Source organism: Myxocyprinus asiaticus, chromosome 22, assembly GCF_019703515.2.
Source record: "Myxocyprinus asiaticus isolate MX2 ecotype Aquarium Trade chromosome 22, UBuf_Myxa_2, whole genome shotgun sequence".
Lineage (NCBI taxonomy): Eukaryota > Metazoa > Chordata > Actinopteri > Cypriniformes > Catostomidae > Myxocyprinus > Myxocyprinus asiaticus.
In genome coordinates, this window is record NC_059365.1 from 39,231,673 (window position 1) to 39,238,472 (window position 6,800).

Genomic DNA, 6,800 nt, shown 5'->3' on the forward strand with positions numbered 1-6,800 from the left:
GGATAATTACCCAACTAATATCTCACAGCAATCTAATATTCTGAATTTTTTTTTAAACTCACAGAAATTAAAAAAGAAGTTTTGGAAAAAGGATTAACATTTGTTCCAACACCACATGGGGTAAATCGCATGTCATGTAGGCGAGATCTTCATCTGTATCATAGGAGACTCAAAATTTTAGGTTAATTTGATTTTCAATTAAATACAGAAATTTTACTGTTTTACCGGGAAGTCAGTGGGAACCAAAATTGGGACATGTTCCTTCAGCAATTTGAGAATTGATTCAGGGAGATACAGTTTTTTTTTTTAGGAAATCATATTTAACCAAAGAACAGTATAAAGCATTACATGATTTAAGGGTAAATACAGAAATAATTATAAAACTGCCGGATAAAGGATCAAAAATAGTAATAATGGATAAGGCACAATATTTACAGGAGGCCAGCAGGCAATTAAATAACACCAAGCATTACTTAACTCTTACACATTCTATACAATTAGAAACTGCTAGAATGATTTATGAAATAATGTTTGATTTATATAAACAAAAATATATTAAATATAAACATTTCTGTACCTCTCTGGCCTAGAACAGCCAAGGTCACATAAATTCTGTCTTCTTCCCAAAATACATAAGCCACTGGAGTCGTGGACGGTTCCTTATATGATCCCATGTGCACGACCGATTATAAGTGATTGTGTTTCAGAATCGTATAGATTAGCGGAATTTATAGATACGTTTATTTACCCTTTGTCTGAAAAACATTGTAGCTACCAGGGGCAGGGGCCAGAGGGTGGCACGGGGTGGCAGCCCACTTGCCACCCCAACTCGGACCCCGCTCGCATCCTGGAGATGGTGCGCAATGGCTTAACCCATCCATGTCGTGAATAATCCATAGCAACGTTTCACCCGTGTCTGGTGGACACAGCGTTCTGCCTCAGTAGACACTCCCCACCCTAATCAGACGAAATTACTGGATGCCACCCCTTACTCGACTCTTGCCACCCCCTGGCAAAAAATCCTAGACATGCCCCTGGTAGCTACATCAAAAGAATTTATGAGTTTGTAATCAAGTTAAAACTATTGAAGTACCTAAGAACTCTCTCCTTTTCTCTATTTATATAGATATTCTATACACAAACATCGATACTACACTAGGATTAAATGCAGTTAGGGAGGCTTTTGCAATGTATCCAGATTCTAAATGTCTGGAGGAAGGCCTTTTGACCCTACTATATCTTGGTCTTACTCATAATGATTTTGAATTTAATGGGAAATATTACTGTGGCAGTGGGGGCATGGTCGAGCGTCCGCCCGGAGAAAGAGAAAGCGGTAAGAGTGCATACACTTGAGCCAGATTATGATTAACACCTGTTTCTAATTGCAGTAAGCTTGGGGAGAGCAGGATATAAGAGACCATGCCACCGACAGAGACTCAGAGAGAGTCTGGGTCCAGACATTGTGGAACTAAAGTGACATCTGTGAAGCTGAAAGATTATCAGTTTATTGTGAAGCTGAAAAGCTATTGATTAATGTGAAGCTGTAAGCGCTGGTGTGCTCTGAAGTAAAAGTCCTACCTTTGAGTTCAAGTTCCAAGTTTCCTGTGTCCTCCTTCCCTCCCTGTGTGAAGTTTGTTACACTGATGCCGAAACCCAGGAACAAGATCGAAGACGGTATGCCTCATGGAGTCCTCACCACTGGCAGAATTCCTCAAATCCCTTGCTGGCCTACACCACTCTCACCAACAGGCCCTGCTTGAGCTCCCCCCATGCCTCCACCCATGCTCGTGAAGATGGGGGCGGAAGATGACCCGGAAACCTTCCTTGACCTCTTTGAGCAGACTGCTGAGATCTGGGGATGGCCGCGTGCTCAATGGGCAGCCCGGCTCATTCCTTTGTTGTCCGGGGAGCCCCAGTTCGCTGCTCAACAACTGCTGGCACCCTGTGTGAAGTTTGTTACAATTCTTTACAAATATAAGGTACAGTGATGGGGAAAATATTTCCCCAGCGTATGTGAATATTTATATGTGGAGGTGGGAAGAAACAGCTTTTCAGAAGTCCCAATATTTACCATTAATATCCCTTAGATATCTTGATGATATTTTTGGTATATGGCATCACCCCATAGAAGAATTATATAAATGTATATCTATTTTGAATAGTCATCATCCTTCAATTAAAATTAAATATGAGTTACAAGATGAAATATTGCAGTTTTTGGTTACAGAGGGTTTTTTTATAATCAGGGATGAGGGGAATAAAACTTTGGCTACTAAAGTATTTTTGAAATCGACTGATACTTATGCTGTACTGGAGAAATCCCAGGCACACTTTTAGAGGTATAATTGAATCACAATTAATTCAATTTAAAAGAATATGCTCAAAGGAGGAACATATGTTAGAAGCAATTGGAATTTTGTTTAGGGCACTTCAACCGAGAGGTTATAGTAAGAGGTTTTTGAGAACAATAAAATCAGAGGTGATGCATATGGCTCCCTTAGATCTGAAAAGGAAAAAGGAAACTAATAAGAATTTAATTCCATTTGTGTCTACTTTTTTTCAAAACTTATATAGATTACAAAAAAGTATAAAAGACAATTTTGAGAGGTTACAACAGAAAAATTAAAATTCAAAAGAATTTAGAGTAATAACAGCTTTTAGGAGAAATATAAATCTCAAAGATTTTCTGGTCCATTCGACATTTAAGAGTACTATGTCTCCTACTGAGAAATATTTTAGTACGTTTGATTATGTTTTTATTCAATATTCTAAAATCGGTGTGGGGATGGGGGCATGGTCATGTGTCTGTCTGCGGGAGAGGGAGAGTGGTAAGGCTCATCACCTGGGCTGTCTTTATCATTAACAACTGTCTCTTGTTATAGTGATGGCGGAGGGAGACCTGAAAAGGCTGACAAAAAGCATCAGTCGGCAGAAAGAGAGGGACCAGAGAGAAACCCTTCCTGTGTGTGCAAATGATTAAATGTACCCAAACCTCTATCCACCAAGGCTTGGTGCAAGGTGGGACATTGGGTACGAATAAACAGGTGAGTATGCGGTGTGTGCACGGGGATATTCACTTTTAGGGGGAAAAAGCATAGAGTAGAGGCCGCGGTTAATTCCTGCCTCACCCATCCACTGATTTTGGGAATTAATTGGCCCGATTTTAGGAATTTATTAAGGGAAATATGTGTGGATGGGTCCTGTAAAATGTTGTCTCTGTGTGTGATGTGCGATGCTATGACTGGGGAGGCGGTGCCAGGGCTGCCTACGTCTGCTCCGTGTCAAAGTGACGCAAGAGGGGGAATTTCTGTTCTCAGGTGGTTCCCTGAGGGGGATTTCCCTCTAGAGCAGTCACGTGACGAGTCCCTCAAACACGTTTGACCAAGTGAGAATCATCGATGGTCAACAGCTCCAGCCTGATGTCGCACTCACATACCCATATTTTTCAATTATTAAAGATCGGTTGTATCGAGTGACACAGGACACTCAAACAAAAGAAAATACAACCTAATTATTAGTTCCAAAGAGCCTTTGGGACACCATCTTCCAGGCGGCTCACCATAATCCAATGGCTGGCCATTTTTTTTGGGCGGGCATTCATGGGGATGTTCGCAAGTGGTGTGCGGCATGCCGTGAGTGTCAGTTGTTGAATCCACCGGCCTCCCCAAAAGTGCCATTGCGCCATCTACTGCTAATTGACGTCCCCTTCGAAAGAATTGCCATGGACCTCGTCGGGCCATTAGAATGGACCGCACACTGGCATTGCTTTGTATTAGTTCTGGTGGACTGTGCAACACGATATCCGGAAGCAGTGCCATTGCGCAACATCTCAGCACGTAGTGTTGTGGAGCTACTCTTCAGAATAATCTCCCGAGTGGGGATTCCAAAAGAAATCCTCACTGATCAAGGCACCTAATTTATGTCACGAACACAACACGAACTGTACAAATTGTTAGATATTAAATCGATTCGCACCAGTGTTTACCACCCACAAACAGATGGGTTGGTGGAACGATTTAATAAAACCTTAAAAAATATGATTCGTAAGTTCGTACACGAGGACACTAGAAATTGGGATAAGTGGCTCGAACTCCTGTTATTTGCAGTGAGAGAGGTCCCACAAGCCTCCACAGGGTTTTCTCCATTCGAGCTGCTGTATGGGCATCAGACGCGCGGCGTGCTCGATGTGTATCGGAAGCTTGGGAGGAGGGACCTTCAAACAGTAAAAATGAAATTCAGTACATTCTTGGTCTTAGAGCAAAACTCCACACTTTGGGTCAGTTAACACAGGAGAATTTGCTCCAAGTTCAGGAATGTCAAAGCTGACTGTATGACAGGGGCACTCGACTACGGGCATTCGCACCGGGAGATAAATGCATGTATTACTGCCCACCTCAAGCTCTAAATTACTCGCCAATTGGCGAGTCGGAGATCTCAATTATGAGGTTAGGCAAACAGACAGGGATGGGGCACCTTAAATTTACCATCTCAACCTTCTAAAATCATGGAGGGAGGTGGTCCCTGTGGCCTTGGCGACGGTAGTCCCGTAGAGGGCGGAGCTCGGGCCGAAGGTGACTCTCAAACAAAATTAATTCACCCCGGTCCTGTGTGGAGACCACCTCTCACCATCGCAGCTCACAGACGTGGCCAAGTTGCAAGCGGAATTCACGGACGTGTTCTCGCCTCCCCCCGGTCGCACGAACCTCATAGAACACCATATTGAGACCACCCCGGGGGTGGTGGTTAGTAGCCGCACCATCGCCTTCCTGAACACAAGAAAAGGGTTGCTCAAGGAGTTGGGTGTAATAGAAGTCGCACAGCGATTGGGCCCGGTGGTTCTGGTACCTAAGAGCAATGGGACAGTCCGGTTCTGTGTAGACTATCGCAAAGTGAACGCGGTGTCCAAATTTGACACGTACCCAATGCCTCGGAATGACGAGTTGCTCGATCGGTTGGGCGTGGCTCAATTTTATTCAACACTGGATTTAACAAAGGGTTATTGCCAGATCCCTTTAACTCCAATCTCCCGAGAAAAAAACGGCTTTTTCCACACCGTTCGGCTTACATCAATTTGTGACTCTTCCTTTCGGTTTGTTTGGGGCCCCGGCCACGTTTCAGCGTCTCATGAACAAAACTCTCAGACTGCATACAGCATATGCCGCCGTGTATTTAGATGATATTATTATTTATAGTAATAACTGGAGGTGGCACATGCAACATCTGAGGGCTGTCCTGTGGTCGCTGTGACAGGCGGAACTCATGGCCAACCCGAAGAAGTGTGCAATTGGGTGGGTGGAAGTTCGGTATCTGGGGTTCCACTTGGGTCACGCGCAGGTGAGACCCCAGGTTAACAAAACTACAGCGATCGCAGCCTGCCCGAGGCCCAAGACCAAAAAGGAGGTAAGACAATTTCTGGGGCTGGCTGGCTACTACCGAAGGTTTGTGCCTAGTTACTCTGACATCACCAGCCTGTTGACTGATCTTACAAGAAAGGGGGCCCCCGATCCAGTCCAGTGGACAGAGTCATGCCAATAGGCTTTCCTAAAAGTAAAGTCCGCGCTTTGTCAGGGGCTGCTTTTACATGCTCCTAACTTCTCTCTCCCCTTTATTTTGCAGACGGATGCATCCAACAGGGGGATGGGGGCGGTGCTCTGGCAGGAGGTGGGAGGGGAGGAACGGCTGGTACTGTTTATAAGTCTCAAGCTTTCCTTGAGGAAGACAAAGTAGAGTACAATCGAGAAGGAGTGTCTTGCGATCAAGTGGGCTGTCCTCACCCTCCGCTACTACCTCTGCTCAGATCATGCCACACTCCAATGGCTCCACTGCATGAAAGATACCAACGCACGGATGGTGGGGTATGTGGGGATGGGGGCATGGTCGTGTGTCTGTCTGCGGAAGAGGGAGAGCGGTAAGGCTTGTCACCTGGGTTGTCTTTATCACTAACAACTGTCTCTTGTTATAGTGATGGTGGAAGTAGAGCTGAAAAGGCTGACAAAGAGAATCAGTAAGCAGAAAGAGAGGGACCAGAGAGAAACCCTTCCTGTGTGTGCAACAAGACTGTTTGACTCATTTGTGTGTGATTATTTGACCAGTGAGTGCCCTTTTTGTTTGAGTTTTGTGAACGAAACTGAAGAGTAATAAAATACTCATGTTGACTGTTTCCGCTGCCTCCTGACTCTTCCATTTACCCTAAGAATACGATCTCTATTACAATCGGTTATCCGATTAGACAATATTTTACAGCTGAGGACAGGAATATAGTGTATGTTCTTAAATTTAGGGAATGTGGTAGGTTGTATGTGGGTGAAACAGGGAAGCAACTTCAAGATATGATCAAACAGCATATATATAATATAAGAAAGAAAAGCCATTCCATGATACATTATGAATATTTTATTGAACATGGGGAACAGGCCCTATATCAAATCAAATCAAATCAATTCACTTTTATTGTCACACAGCCATATACACAAGTGCAATAGTGTGTGAAATTCTTGGGTGCAGTTCCGAGCAACATAGTAGTCGTGACAGTGATGAGACATATACCAATTTACAATAAACATCAAAATTACAGAACACAATTTAAAATCTAATATACACATAATTACACACAACACAATATACAAATAATAACATACAATGTACAGTATACAATACACACAATATAGAATACACATTATACAATAAAAAAGTATATGTAGAATGTACAGTATGTTGTATTGTACTGTATTGACATTCAGGCTGTCGGTTGATAGTATATGTTGGAGGTCTTCAGTCCAGTTTTAGGTGGATGACGTTAC